The sequence below is a fragment of the Andrena cerasifolii genome, chromosome 10 (assembly GCF_050908995.1).
Source record: "Andrena cerasifolii isolate SP2316 chromosome 10, iyAndCera1_principal, whole genome shotgun sequence".
Classification (NCBI taxonomy): Eukaryota; Metazoa; Arthropoda; class Insecta; order Hymenoptera; family Andrenidae; genus Andrena; species Andrena cerasifolii.
In genome coordinates, this window is record NC_135127.1 from 843,048 (window position 1) to 858,108 (window position 15,061).

At 40.2% G+C, this 15,061-nt stretch overlaps 1 long non-coding RNA gene across 4 annotated transcripts in view; it reads left to right on the forward strand.

Moving 5' to 3' along the window:
* Positions 1 to 1,902: 1,902 nt before the first annotated feature.
* LOC143373964 (uncharacterized) overlaps positions 1,903 to 15,061 on the forward strand; it is a 126,218-nt gene continuing 113,059 nt past the window's right edge. The window contains exons 1-6 of one of the 4 annotated variants that reach the window (XR_013086573.1): positions 1,903 to 2,377; positions 2,470 to 2,835; positions 2,915 to 3,148; positions 3,215 to 4,637; positions 4,714 to 4,868; positions 4,959 to 5,076. This is a non-coding gene — a long non-coding RNA (uncharacterized LOC143373964). Of the gene's footprint in view, positions 2,378 to 2,469; positions 2,836 to 2,914; positions 4,638 to 4,713; positions 4,869 to 4,923; positions 5,077 to 15,061 lie in introns of those variants that run through there. The other 3 variants (XR_013086571.1, XR_013086572.1, XR_013086574.1) reach the window with 3 other exon arrangements.

Genomic DNA, 15,061 nt, shown 5'->3' on the forward strand with positions numbered 1-15,061 from the left:
GGTCCAGTTGATGGAACGCGTCACGGCGTACGGCGAACTTTTGTGTTTAAGGATCTTGCCAATACGGACTACGCATTCGTTCGTTATGATGCAGTAAAGGGGATCCTCCAGCAGCCGTGTAGTGGACCGTTCAAGGTTCTGAGTCGTGGGTTGAAGACTTTCACGCTGGACATCAGGGGCAAACAGGTCACGGTGACTGTAGATAGGCTTAAACCAGCCTATATCATCAGAGACGAAGTCGGCCCGATTCCTGATCCGGTGGTACCCGAGGAAGCAACACCGGGCCCGGCACCCACCTCTACACCGCAGCCAGTGCAGCGTACGACTCGGTACGGCAGACGTGTCCGGTTTCCCGATTGGTTGCAAGCTGGTATATCGTGATTGAGTCAATCACTGGCGGGGGGGGGGGGGGTGATGTAGCAGTTACGTTTTGGTGACCACGTTCTTTCTCTTCGGTACTTTTCTTTCCCTACGTTTCTAACTTTCACTTTTCTAAATTCCCTTGCTATTTACAACTTCCTTCCTATTCTTTGTTCAATTCGTTTTCCGAGGGTTTCGTCTGGGCCTGGTGTTCGTTGAGAAGATGTGGCGACCAGGTCCGCGCGAGCCGAGCGAAGTCGCTTCTCGAGTAGCTTTCTCTTTTATCTTCATCTCAGTTTTTCTTCAGTTTTCTGTGTTTCTCTTTTTCTATTTCCTTCCTTCACCTTTTCTAAACCTGGTCAAGGGTACGGTCGGTGAAGAGAGCTAGTTGGATCTAGGCAGTTCTTGCGTGAACACCCCGACGTCTACACGCGAATCATGCAGTAACATTGTCGTTTTTCTTTGATTAAAAAATAAATTGAGTGTTTGGTAAGTCGGAGTCGATATTATTTCACCTCATACCACCTCAACTTCACTGCTTTGAACCAAAGAGGGTTGAAACTAAAGGGTTTATATAGTCCTAAAATGAGTGGGGATTCGTTAGAAATCTCCATATAAGGAAATCCGTATAGGTCTTCGTCGTGTCACGCCCGTTCCCATGGTCGTGATCCAGATGGCCGATATCCTTTATTTTATCGACCAGATGGTCGATAAAATAAAGGATTTTAGGGCGTTTTCCCTTCGCAGACGCGAGCTCGAAAAACGGTTGAGAGCGGCGTATGGGAAAATTCCACATACGTAACAGGGTCCTAACCAATTACAATTAAACTTGGAAGTTTTCGGTTCCATTAGTAAATACACATCGTCATCTACTTTAAACGACGAGTTATGAGTTCTATCGTAATATATTTTACTTTTCTGTTTAGCTTTATCAAGATTTTCTGCCACTTTAGCCTGTGTGGTGGTAATCTTAGTAAATAGCTCATCCAAATATTGCACAAAAGTTTGCGATACCTGTTCTTTAGCAAATTCAGAAGGTATTGGAGCCCTAACTCCAAAAACCAATTCATGTGGCGTAAAGCCCGTAGCCTCATGTACAGAGGTGTAATATGAGAACATGCCAAATCTAATCCAATCGTCCCAATCAGTCTTCGTGCAGTAGTGTTTTAAATAATCAACGAAAACACGATGTGCCCTTTCCAGTGACCCTAAAGACTGTGGGTGAAAAGCGGTAGAGGTTATCCTCTGAATTCTAAAGATTCTAGAAAAATTTTTCATTACTTTACTGATGAAATTCCTTCCTTGGTCAGTATGAATTGTTCGTGGACAGCCGAATCTGCTAATAAATTGTTCTGCCAAAGCAAGAGCAACAGTTACCGAATCTATGGTGGGTATCGGAATTGCATCAGAATATTTTGTTAAATTATCCTGTAATGTCAACAAATTCGTTAATTTCTTTTCCCATCCCAGGCCAATAAAAATGTTCCCGGATATGACTATAGAGTTTAGACACGCCCCTATGACCCCCAGCAGCGGATTCCTGGATAATTTGAAGGCGTCTTGATTTTGATGAAGTTGCAATTTCGCCAGTACATACCGTAATTATATACTGGGAGTCACTGAAAATCTGTTTAATCAAATCTTCTACACGATTCCACTCAGGAATACTGAAGCCGTCCAAATCCTTTGAAATGCTAAAAACCTTAAGACTTAAAGAATCGATAAGGGCCTTTAAAGATTTTAGTGAGGATTCGACTTGAACAAAATTCAGTCTTTCCTGCGAAGTATCCTTATAGAACAACAGAAAAATAGAATATTTATCGTTTGGAAATGCCATAGCGTCACCAACATTAACCTGATATTGTTTTATTCGTTCTATAGAAAATTTGTTTTGGTCCAATAAATCCCTGCTGGTTTGAAAAATAATATCACCATTAAGTGGCATAAAATGAACAAGCTTATCCTTGCGCATAAAAAGGTGATCTTTTGAACTAAGGATGGTGGAGAGTGGAGAAGGGTAAGTCATCCTCCTGTCTGGATTTACATTGTTTACAAGGACTCTACTTTCATTAACTTTACAACCTGTTAAACTCAACTGATCTTTTACAGATTCTAATGAGGTCACACTATTGAGGATCACTCGTGCAGTCTTGGTCGCAAAGAAATCAGGCTCCACAGCCTCCGCCACAATAACAAGCGCAACAACATCAGGCTCGTCAGCCTCTGCCACGACATCAGTCGCAAACAAAATAGGCTCTCCACACCTCTGCCACGAACCAAGATTCTGCGAGCCCTGCGATGTTCCCTTAAAGGCCGAACAGAGCGCAGACACCCTTGTCGAGCACAGACTACTTCTCACGGCTCCTGAAGCGGGTTCCCGGGGCTGAGAATTACCGTACGTCAACAGGCGACCGAGTCGACGCATCGTGCTCGACTGAGGCGATCCTCCAGAATTTTCATTTCCCACAGGCAAAGGTGATATTAATAAATCTCAACTTATTTGCAAACTATTTGTGACCTCATTGCACTTGGCTGCTGCTTTCCCGCGCGCTAGGAAAACAGATGCCACAATTCTCTCATTTTCAAGACATAAGACTTCGTCATCCATCCTGTCCACTTCGGAACCTACAATTGATGTCTCATCTGCGCAGATGAGCACCATTTCCAGGTCCCTCGAATCAGAATTAGAATCGGTGTCTATTGATAAATGGTGACTGGGAATCAGGATTCGAATGTGAATCAATGGGATTTCGTGAAAGTGCATCAGCATTAGCATTAATTTTACCAGGTTTGTACACTATATTGTAATCATATTCATTTAGTCTAATTCGCCATCTCATTATTTTGAATGTAGAATCCTTGGCATTATGTAGCCATACTAATGGACGATGATTAGTGACCAGAGTGAACTGTTGTCCATATAAATAGGGCCGGAAATGCTCAACGGCAAATAAAACAGCTAATAGCTCCTTTTCTATAGTGGAATAGTTAATCTCGGCGTCATTCAAGGTCCTAGAAGCATACGCTATCGGTAGATTTTTCCCAATCGACCCTTGACTCAAGATAGCTCCCACAGCAAAATTCGAAGCGTCAGTGGTAACAAGAAATGGTTGTAAAAAATTTGGAAATTGTAATAAAGGCTATAAACAAATTATATCTCTTAAAGTTTCAAAAGCAACCTGAGTTCCCGAAGTCCAACAAAAAGGAATATCCTGCTTTAAAAGTCTCGTCAAAGGTTTTGCGATTTGTGCCATGTTTTGAATAAACCTCCTATAATAACCCACGAGTCCCAAAAATTGTTTTATGTGTTTTTTTTGTTTTTGGTACCGGAAACTGTTGGACGGCCCGAACCTTGTCAGGATCGGCTTTCACTCCTTCATTTGTAATGATGTGCCCCAAATAAGATATTTCCCTTTGCAAGAAACGGCACTTCTCAGGTTGAAGAGTTAAACCAGAGTTTTGCAAACGCGCCAAAAGGGTATTTAATTTACGCACATGTTCCTCAAGTGAATCGGCATAAATGACAATGTCATCCATACAAACAAAAAGCTCTATTCCCTGCAATCCAGATAATACCAAATCCATTACCCTTTGAAAGGTTGCTGGCGCGTTTTTGAGGCCAAAGGGCATCCGATTAAATTCATAATGGCCATGGGGAGTAGAAAAAGCTGTTTTAGCCTTAGATGTAGGATCTATCGGAATCTGGTGAAATCCAGAAGCCAAATCCAAAGTACTAAAATACTTAGCTCCTCCTAATTGGTCTAATATCTCAGTTATATTAGGAAGGGTATAAGCGTCCCCTACAGTCTTCTCATTTAATTTTCGATAATCGATGACCATTCGCCATCGTGGCTCTCCAGAAGAATTCGATTTCTTTGGTACAATCCATACCGGAGAATTATATGTAGATGCAGATTGCTGAATTATACTGTTATTAAGTAAGGAGTTTACTTGAGTTTCTATCTCATTCTTGTGAATCTGAGGAAATCTATATTGTTTCGTGTTTATGGGTATTTCATCAGTAGTGACTATAGTATGTTGGGTTACGTTTGAGGAACCTAACCTATCTGTAGAAAGATGAAATTGATATGAAAATTCATTAACAATTTCCAAAATACTGGTCCTCTCAGCTTCACTCAAATGATTTAAATTTAGCACCTTGATTAAGTGAGCAAGCCTTTGAGCATGATCCCTAGATGAATCTACTTCAGGATTTCCCGTCCGACATGACCGAGAAGCGAGAGGCCCAACATCAAATTCTTCCAACTCAATTGAATGTATGGTGAGAACGACATGATCGACAGTAGTATTTATGGTATGTAATTTTACCAAACCATTTTCTTGATTTACCAGAGCTTCTCCCATAAAAATACCAGGACCCGCATCAATTCTCCTGACATAACCTGATGCATAAATACTATTAGTTGGTACCGTAATCAAGACCTTAGTTCTAGGAGGTAAATCGTGAGGTGTTGATACACAAGAAAGGGTTTCTCCTTTTCCAAACTGTAAACTATCTGCTAAAGTATCTCTAAACTTTAAGGTTTATTCTTGCTTCTTTAGGAACGACAATCCTAAAATTCCTGTTTCTTTGATAGGCAAATCATTATCTACCACTTGGAAATGAATATGAATGCCATGAATTAAAACCCTAACATCACCCTGGGTGCGAATTATTCCCGAGCCAATCCCGATAAGGTCGTAAACTATATTGTTATTAATTGGAAGATCTGAAATTAACCCTTCTGGTTTTACTAAATTTAGCTGAAAACCAGTGTCTATATACTAGCCGCTTCATGGCGAAAATTGTCATGTTCCAGAGGAATAACCAGAGGCTGTACGGTATTAATTACTTTGAGGTTGTAGCAGACTGATGGGAAAGGATAAATTATGCTCAAAGCACTTCGAGTAAGATTTGGCTTTATTACAAGCAACAAGAAGAAGGTAGCTGACAGGAAGCAGAAGCATACAGATCGTATATAGGTGTATAAGAAAAACAAAGGAATACACGGCGAAGCGCCAAATACAAACATAACTAAAATACTATTTTGCTTTCATTTCCCAACATGCCCCCTTCAAACAAAATCGTTCATTCATATCTTTCGCATAAACCCAACATGTTTCTCAAATACTCAAATGTTGGATCAGGCAAGGCCTTTGTAAAAATATCTAGTGACTCTATTCTTCGCAGAATGTATCGCGCCATTACTATCACACATTAATACCATAGGTTCATTTAAACGTTTATTGTGTATTTCTTTCACTAATTCGCGTAGCCAGATTGCTTCTTGCGCGGTGTGTGACAGCGCTATATATTCTGCTTCCACAGTTGACAATGCTGTGGTTTTTTGCTTTTTGCTAGTCCAAGATATCGCGCAAGAGGAGACCACGAAAACGCATCCTGTCACAGACTTTCTATTCACAATATAATTCGCCCAGTCTGCGTCACTATAACCTATTACATTATAATTTCTGTTTCTCTTAATTCTAAGTTTTAAATTAATACTACCTTTTAGATATCGCATTATGCGCTTGACTGCTAACCAGTGGGCCCTTTTTGGTGACTTAATAAAACTGCTTACAATATTCACCGCATATGCTATATCCGGCCTTGAGATCTGACTTATGTATAGTAAACTACCTATAGCTTCTAGAAATGGGAAAGTTTCTTTGGTATCCTCATCAGTCTTTGGTTCAGGATTCGAAGTTAATTTCAAATTAGTTTCCATTGGCGTCTTTACAGGTTTACATTCAGGCATTCCAAATTTTTCGAGCATTTTATTTATATATGGAATTTGATGAATAAACATTTCTTGTTTATTGTTTCTTTCAATCTGCATTCCTAAAAACTCTTTGACTTCTCCCAAGTCCTTTACATCAAAATTTTGTTTTAGTGTTCCCTTTAATTTTAATTCTTCGTTTTTGTTATTATACATTATTAATATATCATCAACATATATTATGACTATAAGGTTTGTATTATGTGACTGTTTCTTGTAGACACATGGATCATTTTCTAGTCTTTGCAGTCCATAATTGACTAATACTTCATTTAGACGTTTGTTCCATGCTCTTCCGCTTTGCTTGAGTCCATATACAGCCTTTTTTAATTTCAACGCTTTGTCTTTAGTGTCACCTAATGTTATTTGTTCTGGAATTTGTATATAAATATCTTCCTCCAATTCTCCATTTAGGTATGCAGTTTCAATATCTAAATGTGTGATTTTCGTTTTGTTTTGAACTGCAAAGGCTAACAAGTATCGAATAGAACTATACCTTGCCACTGGAGCAAATGTCTCTTCGTAGTCTATTCGCTTGTTCTGTGCGAATCCCTGGACCACCAATCTAGCTTTATATTTTGTTTCGCCTGTATCGGTGGATTTGGTTTTGAACACCCATTTCGTTCCTAAGAATGTTACGTTCTCGGGTTTTGGAACTATTTCCCAAGTGTTATTCTTCTGAAGGGATTTGCTCTCTCTTTCTATCGCCTCTTGCCACTTATTTCTTTGGGGACTTTCTAGGTCCTCTTTTACGTTTGAAGGAATTTTTATTGGTTCATTTAGAGTTTTATATGAAATGAAATCTGGTTTTATTACCGGATTCCTGACACGTGTTGACCTTCTAAGAGTTTCAGGTTGTTCCACGTGTTGTAGCCCTAAATTATTCTGTGTTCCTTGATCGTTATGGTTCCCTTTGTCTTGTTGCGTAGGGTCATAGTTGGCGTCAAAGTATTCTTCATTTTGTATGTCGTTTGATCCTGAGGTTTCCTCACTTTCATCAATACTGTCATTATTTGATACATATTCGCCAAGTCTCATTTGTTCTCCCTATTATTTTCCTTCTTGTTGGGAATTCGTTCTCAAAGAATGTAACATCCCTACTATATTTTATCTGGAATGTATCAGGATCTATCAGTCGATATCCTTTTGTCTTCGTTGTAACCTGTGAATACCATCCTTTTCGCCTTTGGATCCCATTTATCCCTTCTTTCCTTTGGTATATGTGTCAAGGTCAAACACCCGAATACCCTCAGATGTCTTAAGTCAGGGATTTTATTAGTCCATATTTTTTCTGGAGTTTTACCCTGTAATGGCTTAGACGGAGATCTATTTATTAAGGGGGGAGCCTGGTGTAGCGGATCGAAGAAATCGATTTTTTTTTTGCATAAATCAATAGTTGAACATCACGACAATATGTTCCCAAAGCCGCAAAACGAAATTCGAAAAATTAAAGCGGATATAGCCGATTTTGCTACGGAGCGCCAGGCTACCACAAAACTTGAAATGTGTTTTTCTCGAAACGACAGTTTTATACTTTGCGGGCAATGTAACTCAAAAAATATTTAACCAATCGACTTGGCCTTGTGCACGGATATTTGTGAACATTTTCTTCATAGTACTAAGTTATTAGTATAATGATATTGTTTAAATAAATAACTTTTTTTTAGACATTTAAGGCAAAATTTCGTTGGAAACAGTGAACTTTTTATTCAAGAGGCCGCCATTTGTTCATTTTGCATCTTTTAAGTTTCAAATTTCTTCATTCTGTGCGTACACTCATAAACTAAAAGAAAATTGTTCGATTTTTGGTTTCAGATGAAACCAAAAGACGCTACGTTGCCCGCAGTGCAATAATTGCGTCGCCAACGGACTGGGCATAACTTTGTTATTTGCCGCTCTTTTTTAATAAAATTTTTTTGTTATATACCTTAACCTGTTAATAGAATATCCTGAAAGTTTCAGAAAGATCTATCAAATACTTTCTTTAAAAAAAATTCCCGAAAAATGCCTCGATTTTCATTTAGTTACACTAGGCTCCCCCCTTAAGTATGTGGCAGTTACGGATGCTTCGCCCCAAAATGTTTTTGGGAGGTTAGACTCTATTAACATAGACCTAGCTCTTTCAACTATAATTCTATTTGCCCTTTCTGCTAATCCGTTTTGTTGAGGATTGTATGTAACACATTTTTGATGTTTAATTCCGTTACTTTCTAAGACTCTTAATAATTTTTGGTTAACATATTCCGTGCCATTGTCAGTTGTCAATATTTTTATCTTTCTGTCTAGCTGGTTTTCTACTAATACTTTAAACTTGAGAAACTTCTCGACAACCTCGTTTTTATGTTTTACCAGGTATATAAATATCGTCCTTGAGTGGTCGTCAATGAATCTAAGAAAGTACCTAGTTCCACCTATTGAGTTTACTGACATTGGCCCGCATATGTCCGAATGAACTAAATCTAGTAGGTTTTTCTCTCCTTTATGCCTAGTCTTAAATGGTAATTTGCTTATCTTACCTAATACACACGTCTTACATACATTCTCGCTTATTTTTAATCCATCCAATCCATACGCACTGCCAGTCTTTAGTGTTTTCATGCCACTACGATTGAGATGTCCTAGGCGATGATGCCAGAGGGTGTTGTTTGTTTCTGTGGATATCATTGCCCTTTCATCTGGATTATTGAGATGGTAAACTCCGTCTTTCTGTTGACCTCTGGTGATGACGTTACTCTGGCTGTCCATTATTACGCATTCTTCTTTGTCGAAGAATACTTTGTATCCATTAGCTGTAATTTTGCTCACTGACATTAAATTTGTGGTCAGTGTAGGAACATACAGTACATCCATAACCCTAATTTTCTCGATCCCATTCTTATTGTTTATGAGTATGTCTGCAGTTCCCTTTGCTTTAGCTAATATTTGTTTATCATTAGCTACTTTGATTGTGGCGTTGTACTTTTGGAGATTCTTTAGTGTATCTATGCTTCCGCTCATGTATGCCGATGCCCCGAAATCAACGCACCATCGTGTTTGATTAGACACTGTTGTGTCTGTCGTAGCAAGAAATGCCCTTTTTGTGGTTTGCTGTCCTAGTTAGTCCTCCTTTTGCTGCGTGAATAACACTTCTCTGCAAAGTGTCCAATCTTCCCACAATTGTAACATTTAGGGGCTTTCTTTATGTCTCTTTTGTAATTGCCCTTTGATTTGGAAAGAAATGCTGCTTCTTCTGTTTCTGGTTTTAATGTATCTGTAGTTTTCACCTCTTGAAACAACTTTACTTTTATTGCATCTGAAGTGATGGCTATTCCAGAACTTTCCAAACCCATTATCATGAGTTTGTATTCATCAGGCTAACCCGATAACATCAACGCCCCAATCATTTCGTCATCTACATTAAATCCAATATCTTTTAGTTTGTGAGCAGTATCTATTATTTTGTTTACGTACGCTTCTACAGATTTGGATTCTTGTAGTTTTGCTGTTATTAGGGTTCTCAGTAACCCTACTTTACGAGATAGGCCTTTATCTTCAAAGGTTGTTAGCAGTTTGAGCCAGGCCTCCTTTGGTGTAGTTGTATTTTGTATGTGGCTATAATTAATTTTGTCCACAGATAGGACAATCTTTGCCCTTGCTTTGCACATCTTCTTGGCGTTGGCAGCATATTCCGTTTCTTCAAGCACGCATCCCCATAAATCTTCGCATTCTAAAAGTGCCTGCATTGCGAATTTCCATGTCGCATAATTTTCGCGTCCTATTAACTTTTCTACATGAATGCCGTGTGGTTGTGTTTCGGTCATTTTAAATGATATACAGGTTAATACTGATGCCGGCAACACGTGTTATTAATTATTACCCTCGTGTTCTAACCTCAATTTGTTAGAGCTCACTATTAAAGTTATCTTTCTTTCACAACTTAAAAAAAAAATTTTTGTTTGCCACTATTAATGCCCACGACTCTCTTTTATAACTCACTGAGACTTTACAATTAGCCTGGGCCCATAACCTGATGGGAAAGGATAAATTATGCTCAAAGCACTTCGAGTGAGGTTTGGCTTTATTACAAGCAACAAGAAGAATATATATATATATATATATATATATATATATATATATATATATATATATATATATATATATATATATATATATATATATACCCTGATAACCATCTGTCATCAGATTGGGAGCAGGGTCTGGCATGAGAGCGCAGAATCTGACGTCAGAACTGCATCAGTCTGTGTCCGCATTTGGCTGCGTTCTGATGTGCAGAGCCTGAGGTGCAGTGCCTGATGTCAGATGGACAGCAGATCGACAGCAGATCGACAGCAGATTTCGCAGTCTGCTAGGCACAGCAACAGCGCCATCTGTAGGCAATTGCTTGGTAATTCTGGACCTCATATATATATATATATAGTTGTATAAAAAAACAAAGGAATACAATTGGAGTTTAAATGCTGCTGACGTCCAGAAGTTGCGGTAACCCGAGGTTGCGACTTCTTCCAGGTAGAACGAGCGGTTTTTGTATAACATTGCGATTCTATATGGCCTGTTTTCCTACAATAAGTACATCTAACACTATCACGACTCGGTCTGTTAAACTTATTATTTCGCGTGGGACAATCTATACGCAAATGCCCAAATCCATTACAGTTAAAGCACTTACGCTCATTTGCATTAACAGTGAACACTTCTGATTTGTTTGCGAAAATTTTCGAAACCATAGGCTCATTTTTATATTGTAATTGATGCTCCATTTTAGAGGCCAGCTTAATAACAGTTGTTAAACTACCTATATTATCTTTGGCAATCAGTAGCATAATTGTATCGTTGCATAGGCCCCTTAAAAACCCAGCTATAGCTTCTTCTGTGAGTAAAACTTTAATTCCTACGAGTTGTTCAGCGGTAAATTTTTCCTGCGCATCTTCTATTCCCTGATCTAAAATTTCATGTACCCTAGTTCCGAACTTCTCAATGGTTTCATGCTCTTTCCGCCGTATAATTTTTAACTCGTCTTGTGCATTTTTAATGTCAAAGCTTTGCTCATACGCGGCTTTTATTAGATTAATCAATTCTTCAACGGTCTTGGGTTCACTCCCATCCATTATCCTGCTATAATCGCGTTTCTGTATCCTATTGCGTATCAAGGCCAACAAATAAAATTTATCTTCATTTCTAACCAAAGAATCAGCGAGCCTACATTGACTAATGAAATTAGTTATCGAGCATGGTTTTCCATCAAAATGTGGAATAAATTTTGCAATCATATCAAAAGACATGCGTAATGCGGCTCTAGAAGCCCCAGAAGACCACCCCGACGCACCTGTCACCATCGTGCTACTGGATGGAATGGATCCATTATCCGGAAGGGCAGGTTAAATCTTGGAAGAGGGGTAGACTGTGCCGGTATCAAACCTAACTCGTCAGATTGAAATTCGGAAGTGGATGCTGCCACACCAGTTGTTTCTACTATTAACTCGTCTATCTCAAACACATTACCACCACTCAGACCAGAACTACGCCTTTTGTTAAATCGCCGGTATCTCTTTGCAAACGGCGGCATTTTTACGGATAATAGGTGAGTACTCCTAATAAATAATACGCCCCTTTATACTAAACTAGATGCTTATGAACGAGATTTACAATTAATGCGGTGAATAACGAACACTTCAGAAATAAAGTTACTTATGTTGTAATGAGTAATGTTGTCTAGTGCTCCAGCGCTTATACGGATGTCCTGACTCCGTCCAACGCTGACTTCGTTGATCCGGTGTACCTCGATGATGCAGTTGATTTCAACTCCGTGAAGAAATCCTCCAAATGTCCAAGTTCCTGGAGTCCTTTTCTCATCCGTCCAGGAAGTGTGGAAGTATATCAGCAATTTTTGCGAGAAATGACCGAGTGCATGTGATTTCAAGGGATTATTCGCACGGCCATTGAAATCACCCGTCTCTGGTATTCACTCTTGCTCTTGGGAAAACCGCGCAAAACCCAAGAGAGAGAGGCTGCACTTAATAACTTATAATATTTGTGTCCATTTGCACGATCAAAAGAAATTATTTCAATAAAAGTTTATAACGGTTCCCGTTGAATTACTACAATACGCACTCACGAGCCGGCAAAGTCATTCACGGAAGTGTTCAAAAGTTTATAAAGTTCAAGCGTTGGCACTGAGACGACTCTTAAATTTCCCACGAACTATTTTAAAAATCTCACCGCTGTCACCAACATTTGTTACGTTTTTTAGCGGTAAATTTGGGATCAGAACGCGGGTTGGTGCCCGTGCAGCGCTGAACCGCTCTGCTCGACGGAGTGCGGGAAGTTTTTAAGATAAAACAACGTACACAGAAGCTATTTTAAAAAAGTACTTCGAAGTATATTTCGAACTGCTTTTAAAGCTGGTTAGTGACAGAATGAATCAAGCGTCCAAGAAGCAGCACCGAGCTCGTCAGTCCTCCTAGTCCTCCCGTAGATCCTTGTTGTCCAATCAGAACGATGACATCCCCCAAGCTTCGTCAGAGGGTTGTCCTCTAGCCACCTCTCCGTTCTTGGCCCTTCCTTCGCGCTTCCCTCCACTCTCGGCTGGTGGTCGAGGCACGCTTTCCGATTACATAGTTTACATAGGCTGCGTACAGTACATACATATCTAACAAGTAGGTAAGCGTAACCCTCGGGGTCAAGAAGATGCCGCCTGGACAAAATTTATGACTTTATGACTTTCGGTCTTTCCGGACCGGACTTTTTACCTTTACAAGACATAGGTAATTATTAAAAGCGAGGACAGAATTTTAAGTGGTTTTATGAGACGAGCCGCTGCCCGCTCGACGACACTTGCCACGCAGATGTGCAAGGAAAAGTTAAGCTATTTACTATCCTCGCCTAACCTAACTGTAATTTAAAAGCTATTGAATACAATCCCAGGCTTTCGCACGCCTTCCGAGTTTAAGCATTAGCTGCTAGCATTGTGAGGGCACGTTTAAAACTACTGAGGAAATACCCTCGGGAAACACGACGCGCTCTACGTGTTTTATGGGTCCCGGTAATAAACTCTTCTTCGTCCTCCGTTTCAGATCTCGCTCCTACGTACTCATACGTACTTTACATATCGATTACATACGATTTCCTAGCATCTCGTCGTATCCAGAAGGCAAACGTAATTATGGAATTGAATAATTTCTAATTATCTACGTCGCGGAAATCAAGATTCGCATTATCTGCAAGACAGAAAAGTAGGGTTATGCGCGAAGTGCGAATGTTTAGCGTCTTGTTTAGTAGATAATAATTTAAGACATATTTTCTTATAAATTTTAATGTTCGCAGCAGCATGCATGATCGCCTAGAGTGTGTACTGTGTGGAGATGGAGCTGAAGTAAGTATCGCATGTATTCTGTTTATTCATACGTTACGTTTAATTTTATACTAATATTGTATTTGTTTTCAGCGCTAACACAACGCGGAACATGATGATTCTACACAAAAAAGAAGCGGAAATACTGAATGAAATTTCCTGATATCGCCCCTACTAGGTACCAGTGGTTACGGGACGTGTATTTGTAAATGTAAATGTTGAAAGTCCCTCTTTGGATTTATATGTGCTTATATTATTTTGTAACAATTGTAATCACTGATCCTGTATATTATTAAAGAAAGAATAAATACTTTTTGAAATAAGTTGAATTAATTATTTAATAAACTGTAGAATCTGCTTGTTGGTCATGTGAGGTAGGGATGCACGTTGGTCCATGTGACGTCACGCGTAGGAAATTCTTTGGCAATTGTGGCCTTCAGATGGCGCTGCTGGATGTGACAGTGTGGCGATTCGAGCTATCCCCTCCTAGAACACTGTGCAGGAGTGAGGAGTCGTCGGTTCGTGCGAAGCGCTGCCATGTGCACTCGCCCCAGTCCGTTGAAGCTAGTCTAAGCACGACATATTGAGTCTAGTCGACTATCATTGTAGACACCACGTATTGTCCTTGTGTATTCTGTACACCATTGTTTTGGCGTGTAGCCTGTTGGCTAGCGCCTTTGGGATTACTGTCTTCCGTCGTGGCCGACCTTTTTGGTCTGGCTGTATTGGGCTGTTATGCATTATTGCTGCCCCGGGCGTGCTTGAGAATTGCTGCACGTGCGGGCAATAAAGTTCCTATTCCTGCTACCTGGAGAGTACAGTTCTTTACCTCTCAACCTGTGGACGCGATTGCAGGAGTAGGACTGCATTGGTGGAAGGTATCTACCTTTCCCACCACGATATTTCCTACAATTGGTAACCCCGTTACTGGGTAAGAGCCCGGAGGCAGGTAGCTGTCTCGTTCCCTGGGCATTGGCTGATGGCATGTTCCTTGGACCATCTTGGCGACGGCGGCTGTTTCATCAGGTGTTATAACACCTTCGTATGCTGATTTTGGGACTGTCCATCGTTGAGGGAAACCGATAGCCTGTCCAATCGTCTGGGCTATATTCTGCAAGGATCTGGGCCGTGGAATCTGCATTGCTCAGCCACGCTTTACTCGGAGATTTTCTCTTGCGGCTCTATGGATTGAGGCATCAGTCATCAGTATCGGGATCGTCATGGATTTTCGGTAAGCGAAGTGGCAAAAATTACCATTATTATGCATTCGGATGGTTCTGTACTTGTGGTTGGTATTGCGTTTTGACCCGCAAGTTTGTTGCGTCTCACGCGAGCGTTGAGTGTTCGGAAGTGGCAACGTTGCCAAGTCGCGCCCGAATTCCACGAAGTTTGCGGTTGCTTTGAGGCATGGTTAGGTTGCAAAGGGCAAGTTTGTTGCTCATTCGTTGTGCACAAATTAGTGTAGAGTCCACAAAGGCCGATGTGGTCATTGCTGCACTGGACTTCGAGGTTGTGAGCGCGATTAGAGACTTAAGGGGGTAGACACGTCACGTGACCTGGCCGATTCGGCAGG